This window comes from Grammomys surdaster, unplaced genomic scaffold, assembly GCF_004785775.1.
Source record: "Grammomys surdaster isolate TR1022 unplaced genomic scaffold, NIH_TR_1.0 113793, whole genome shotgun sequence".
Lineage (NCBI taxonomy): Eukaryota > Metazoa > Chordata > Mammalia > Rodentia > Muridae > Grammomys > Grammomys surdaster.
Genome location: NW_021612271.1, coordinates 6223 through 14134, shown reverse-complemented (window position 1 = coordinate 14134; position 7912 = coordinate 6223). Strand labels below are relative to the sequence as shown.

The 7912-nt window shown below is 37.0% G+C and overlaps 1 pseudogene; it reads left to right on the top strand.

The window, feature by feature from the left end:
- The first annotated feature begins 654 nt into the window (after positions 1-654).
- LOC114635594 lies at positions 655-6458 on the top strand (annotated as a pseudogene).
- Positions 6459-7912: the final 1454 nt, after the last annotated feature.

Here is a 7912-nt window from a genome sequence, read left to right as displayed (position 1 = left end):
AGTTGGTGGCCCAGGCCTGAAGGGGTCATTTGTAGTAGTTGAGTTTCAGTATTATGAATAGAGCCAGTGAGAGGCTATTGGTGAAGCCTAGCTGCACCAGAAGTTCACAGAGTGCTGGAGATGCCAGTCCTGTGGGATGACCACCAAGAACAGCAGCAGCAATGGAGTGGAGTTCACCAGACCCTAGAACACTACAGAGGGCAAGGCTGGAGAAGTGAGACAAGACCTTTAGAGACACTCAGAAGATCACGTGTGTATCTCAGACATTGAAACAAGAAGCTATGAATTTGAAGTTGACTTGGTGACCTCAAAATATTAAAGATGCCATATTCTGTGGATATATAACTCGAAGACTATTGTGTAGCTGTCTTATTCTCTAGGACTATAATCTAGTTCATTGATAACACTCAGAGATAAAGCAAGTTCTTTGTGGATTTTGACAAATATAAATATTATCATAACAGAGTGACCTATTTGGGAAAAATTTTAAGAAGTGTTCAACACTAAAGATCTCTAATATCCCAACCTTATTTCATGATAGGTAGCATGTACATAGACACTTAGCATGTTTCACAGTACAAAATTTACTGTAATTGTTAATAAAACTTCATATTTAAAGCATCCTCCTTAACCATCCCTGTGCCTTCTTTTAGAATACCAGCAAGAAGATATGAGGGTTGGGTTTTTTTTGGTAATATTTTGTGCTACTGATGATATCAACAAGAATCCTTATCTTTTACCCAACATGTTTTTGATATTCTCCCTCATTGTTGGCCTGTGTGAAGATACATTGGGAATATGAGATAAAGTGTATTCAGGACAAAAATGATAATTTTAATTTGATTAATTAAAACTGTCAAATATGGCCAACATGTTTTGTAGAACTTACAGGAACGTCATGGACAACATCCTTAAAACTGGAAATTGATTCTAGAATACCAAAGGTGACAATGTGTGACACTGGATGAGTTAGCAACTTTTTATTCCATTTAGTGCCTAGGGAGAAAACTTGGTAAGCATGGTTGTTTGTGTGTGTGTGTGTGTGTGTGTGTGTGTGTGTGTGTGTTATTTTACATATACTGTAAAGGATTAAAAACATCAGATCATAGATGTACTGGGCAAACAGGCAAAACTGTTTTCTAGAACACTGGGACTTATCAAGAATACTCTTGAATCTAACAAGAATGATGCATGTTATTTTATAGTGTAATCTTACTATCCTTAATAGTAGTTCTGAAAGATGAGCAACATTAATTGAATATAAGTCCAAACTTCCTTACAATCACATTCCTCATGTGAATATTTCATCCTCTCTTCTATACCCTTTAGTTTTCTTTGGACAATTTAATCCTTGCCTGAATGACCATGGTCAGTTTCCCTATGTCCAGCAGTTAGCTAGCAAAGACACAAGTTTGTTCCATAGTATGGTCTCCATGATGCTTCATTTTAGATGGACTTGGATTGGACTGGTCTTCTCAGATGATAGCCAGGGCACTCAGTTTCTCTTAGACTCAAGAGAACAAATGCAAAATCATGGGATCTGTTTAGCTTTTGTGAATATGATCCCAGAAAATATGCACATATACATGACAAGGGCTAAGATATATGATAAACAAATTATGACATCAACAGCCAAGGTTGCTATCATTTATGGTCAAATGAACTCTACTCTAGAAGTCAGCTTTAGAAGATGGGCATATTTAGGTGCACAGAGAATCTGGATCACAGCCTCACAATGGGATGTCATCACAAATAAAAGAGATTTTAGCCTTGATTTCTTCCATGGAACTGTCACTTTTGCACACCACAATGTTGGGATTGGTAAATTTATCAATTTTATACAAACAATGAATGCTTCAAAATAGCCAATAGATATTTCTCAAACTATGCTGGAGTTGAATTATTTTAATTGTTTAATCTCTAAGAAGAATCATAGCAAAATAGAACATTTTATATTTAACAACACAGTGGAATGTTTAGCACAGCAAATATTTGATATATCCCTGATTGAAGAAGGTTACAATTTGCATAATGCTGTGTATGCTGTAGCCCATGCCTTCCATGATCTCATTCTTCAATAAGTAGAGTCTCAGAAAACGGCAAAACCCAAAAAATTATTCATTGACTGTCAGCAGGTAAACTTTATTGCATTTCATTATATTTAGATTTATCAATGTGTTGTTTTCTTATTTTTATTTTTATTCTTTAGGGTTCTCTGACACCACCCCCAGCCACTCCAACCTTACCCCTTTAGTGTACACCTTCTCTGGGGCATCAGGCCTTCACCGTACCTAGTCCATTTTTTTCCCAGTAAGGCCAGACAAGGCAGTCCACAGTTACATATGTAGTGTGAGCCAAGAACCAGCCCATGTATGCTCTTTGGTTGGTGGTTCAGTCCCTGGGAGTTCTGAAGTCTCCAGTTATTTGATACTCTTGTTCTTCCTATGGCATTGCAATCCCCCTTCATCTCCTTCAGTCCTTCCCCTAAGTTTTCCATAGGAGTCCCTGGGCTCAGTCAAATGGTTGGCTATATGTATATGCATCTGTCTCAGTCATGTGCTGGCAGAGCTTCTCAGAGGACAGGCATGCCAGGTTCCTGTCTGCAAGCACATCTTGGCATCAGCAATATAGTCAGGGTTTGGTGTCTGTGCCTGGGATGGATGCCAAGCTGAGGTAGTCTTTAGATGGCCTTTCTTTCAGTCTTGGATCCATTTTTTGTCCCTGCATTTTCTTTAGATATGAACAATTCTGGGTTAGAAATTTTGAGACGGGTAGGTGGTCCTATTCCTCAACTCAGGGCCATGTTTATTTACTGGAGGTGGTCTTTTCAAGTTCTCTTTCTTCTCTTAGGCATTTTGGCTAATGTCATCCCCATTGGGTCCTGGAAGCCTCCCACATCCCTAGTGTCTGGGACTTATTAATGGTTTTCCCTGTTCCCCAAATCATGCTCCTGCATGTTTCTAGTCACTCACCTGGCCCTCTGGGCTTCTCTTCTGTTCCCCCATACTTGATTCTGCCCCCTTTTTCCTTCACCTGACCTTCTCTCACCCTGTTTTCTTCCTTCTTCTGCCTCCAGTAATTATTTTGTTCCCCCTTGTAAGTGTGCATTGGAGAATCTACACTTGAGCCTTCTTAAACTTCATATCATCTGTGAGTTGTATCATGGGTATTCTGAACTTTTTGGTTAATATCCACTTATCAGTGAGTACATACCATGTATGTCCTTTATGTCTGGGTTACCTCATTCAAAAGCCTTTGACAAAATACAATACCCCTTCATGTTAAAAGTCTTGTAAAGAACAGGAATCCAAGGCCCATACCTAAACTTAATAAAAACAACACAAAGCAAGCCAACAACCAACATCAGATTAAATGGAGACAAACTTGAAGCAATCCCACTAAAATCAGGGAAAAGACAAGGCTGCTCACTCTCTCCCTATTCTCTCCCTATACTATTCAATATAGTACTCAATGTTCTACCCAGAGCAATTAGACAACAAAAGAAGGTTAAAGGAACACAAATTGGAAAGGAAAAAGTCAAGGTATCACTGTTCACAGATAATATGATAGTATATATAAGCAACCCCAAAAATTATACTAGAGAACCCCTACAGCAGACAACTTCAGCAAAGTTACTGGATATAAAATTAACATGAACAAATCAGTAGCCTTCCTATACACAGGATAAATGGGCTGAAAAAGAAATTAAAGAAACAATATCCTTTACAATAGTCACAAATAATATAAAATATCTTGGGGTAATTCTTACCAAGAAATTCAAAAATCTGTGTGGCAAGAATTTCAAGACCTTGAAGAAAGAAATCAAAGAAGATATCAGAAGATAGAAAGATCTCCCATGCTCATGGATTGGTAGAATTTACATAGTGAAAGTGGTCATCTTACCAAAAGCAATCTACAAATTCAATGTAATCTCCATCAAAACTCCATCTCAAATCTTCACAGACATGGAAAGAGCAATTCTCAACTTGCCATGGAGTAACAAAAAATCCAGGAAAGTAAAAAATGATTCTCAACAATAAAATAACCTCTGGGGAAATCACCATCCCTGACCTCTTTTGTACTCAGTCAGTCTGTAGTACAAAAATGACCTCAGCATTATTGTACTAGAGAACAATAATGATTAAAAATGCATGGTTCTAGTTTAGAGACAGACATGTCGATCAATGGAATAGAATTTAAGACCCAGAAATAAACTCACACTTCTATGGACACTTGATCTTTGATGAAGAAGCCAAAACCATACAGTAGAAAAAAGAAAGCTATGCTCCTCTGGCCTTTATTACCTCATTAATACATAGATCTGTGTCCTGAAGTTCTCTATTTGTGGAAGGGCTAGGAAATAACTAAAGGACCCATATCTATAGAGGGCTGTGGCCTTGTGTCAGGATCCTGGAGTCTGGGAGTGTGGCAAAATTCTTGCCATTCCTTTTAGGAAACCCTGCAGGATCTCTGACAGTTTCTAGTCTGTGCTCGACCAGAAACCTGGTTGCCTATCATTTGAATAGTATCAACATTTTTTAGACCATGCAAATAAGGTACAATATCTCCTACAAACAACTCATTTCTTTCATAATATCATGGTTTATAATTTTATATTTTGTAGAAAACCTTAGAGGGGACAAACATCTGTAACTATTTTTAAAACAAAATTTTAGGCATAGTCTCTGCTTATGTTTGATTTTCCTTGATTTTTTTGTACAAAGTAACTTGACTACATGCTCATTCCAAAATCTTTCCTTCCTATTGTCCAATTTGGTTTGTGACAAAGACCAGATGCTCAGGCTAATAGTTGTTGTTTAATGAAAAACATTTTAACAGCTGAGAGGGCCTAAAGGATGAAGTATTTGCTATAAAAGAATTAGAACAAGAGTTAAGATTTCGAGAATGCACCCAGAGATGTGATAGTGCTCATCAGCAACCACAGCCCAGCTCAGGAAAGAGGGCTGAATGTGAATATCCAGATTCTTCATGCCATCTAGCTTGGAATGTGTAGTCAGGGAGAAAAGAGATCTTACCACAGTGAAGGGGACCTGTACAGGTCTCTGAGTCATATAGCTTTAATAATGGAAATATTGGTTTATGAAAACAGTATTTGAATGAGGAAATTTATGTTCTTGTACATATTTGAAGATACAGACAATTGGCACAACCCTCAAGGCTAGCAAAGTGCATAATACATTTCATCAACTGGCTTTAATAGCTAGGTCTGCATACGGCATAGAGCGGTGGGTAGTGAGATTAAGGTTTGAAGAATTAAATCATCTGAGTTTATACATATTATTATTCACAATGTCCTAAAACAACCTATTTTTATTTCTTTATTTTATAGTTAATAAGCATTTTTTCTCCTCCATTCTCCATGATGGTGTTTTGATGCATCACAAAGCATAGGTTAATACAGAGCAGCCTTACATCAGTGCTCCCTGCAGCAATAAGGAATGGAATAGATGCTCAACACCAAAATATTTGCTGAAGTATCTTTTGAATAATACAAACACTCAGTTATTAAGTTCATAATTATGATATGTTATAAGGGTTTGTTGTTGTTCACCAGCAGATATGGAGCACTATGTAAGGTATCCAGATGATAAGTATGCCAACTTAGAGCAAACCCACTGCCTTCAAAGAGCTGTATCATTTCTGGCTTATGAAGATCAATTGGGGATATCACTAGGCTGCATGGCCCTGTGCTTCTTGGCCATCCCAGTACTAGTACTAGTCACTTTTGTGAAGTACAAGGATACTCCCATTGTGAAGGCCAATAACTGCATTCTCAGCTACATCCTGCTCATCTCTCTCAGCTTCTGTTTTCTCTGCTCATTGCTCTTCATTGGACACAGCAACCAGGCCACCTGCATCCTGCAGCAGACCACATTTGGACTATTTTTCACTGTGTCTGTTTCTACAGTGTTGGCCAAAACTTTAACTGTAGTCATGGCTTTCGAGCTCACTACTCCAGGAAGAAAGATGAGAGGGATGCTGGCATCAGGGGCACCTAACTTGATCATTCGCATTTGTATACTAATCTAACTTGTTCTCTGTGGAATCCAGTTGGTAACATCTCCCTTTATTGACAGAGATATATAATCTGAACATGAGAAGACCATCATTATTTTAAACAAAGTTCAGTCATCGCCTTCTGCTTTGTCCTGCGATACTTGGGCTCCTTGGCTCTGGGGAGCTTCACTGTGGCTTTCTTGATTAGGAACCTTCCTGAAGATTCAATGAAGCCAAGTTCCTAACATTCAGCATGTTGGTCTTCTACAGTGTATGGATCACTTTCCTTACTGTCTACCACAGCACCAGGGGGATGGTAATGGTTATTGTTGAGATCTTCTCCATTTTGGCTTCTAGTGAAGGGTTGCTAGGGTGTATCTTTGTCCAAAAAGAATTACATTATTTTAGTTAGACCAGATTCAAATTTTCTTCAGAAGTAAAAAGATTAATTGCTTTACCAAAGTTTGATACTTTTAAAAATATTAGATAATACTCAACATATCTGTTTTGCTTTGCTTAACAAAAGTATCCCTAAATCATAAAATATTTAAATAATATATAAAGATAGTACTTATACCACAGGGTAGAACTCCCTAAAGTAATGCCAGTTAGTAAGTTTTGGTTGAAAATGGTTTCATTCATGAGCATAAAAACCTAAACATAACGAGAATAGGGAATCTCAATCGAGCAGTGGCTACCATCACTTTGACAGGCTTAAGAATGTTTAAGACTATTCTTAATGAATGATTAATGTAAGGTGATTCTGCTACTTATGGACAGTGCCACCTCTAAGCAAGTTGTTCTGGGAGGTATAAGAAGAAGACTGTAGACCACATGGACATGAAGCCAGTAACCAACATTGTACTATGGACTCTCTTTGAGTTACTGCATTCATGTTCTTGTATTGTTTTCATTTAGTTAACTGTGACAAATGTATATAGGATAATAACATTTTTCTCATATATCCCTTTTGACTATGTTGTTTTGTTACAGCAACAGAAACTAAGACATCAGCAAATTCTTAAATTACCTTGGTTGTGATTTGGAATATCACAGACTACTGATGCAATAAAAGGCGTTGGTTTTAAAAGAGAAACAAGATTGAATGTTAGTAGAGTCTGGAGCATAGTTACAGTATTACACATTTCTGGTAGCCATCACAGAGGCTTAAGATTTTGTAATAGCTTTACAAGGTTCTATGAAATTATTCAGAATATCAGATAACATAATAGAAAGAGAACAATATATGAAAAGGACTATGGGGTTCATACTGTGCCTGCTGTACAAAGCCCTTGAACTTTATATGGAAACACACCATTTCATTATGAAATATGTTTCATTCAGTGAAAAAACTTGGTGGTGAAAGAAATGTAATACATAATACCTTTATCTCAACTAGGTCAGTGAAGTCTGAGAATATATAAATCACTCTAGATGAGGGAATCTCATCATAAATTTTATCAAAATGTGAGTAACTAAAGATTACTCAGTTTAATATTACACACACAAAGACACAGAGACTAACACATTATATTCTTTTTTTGGAAAGACTCATTTTTATTGAATTTGATTGATGTGTCTACAAAAAAAAATCAATGGAGTACATATGTATAAATTTGATTTTGCAATAGTTATTTATCCCATGTGAGTATATGCATTCATCCTCATGTCCAAATACAATGTTATATCACATTAGAGATTATTGTAACTACAGAGTGAAAGTTAAATTCAGACAGTATGGATTTTCCAAATCTGTTCTTTTCAGCTCATTTCAGTTGTTTTAGATTAATTTTATGTCCATGTATATTTTAGAACAGCCATCCCAATTCTTCTAGCAAAAGCTCCCTGGGATGTCTCCTGCAGTTAGTTGAATCTACAAATCAAGTTGGAGCCA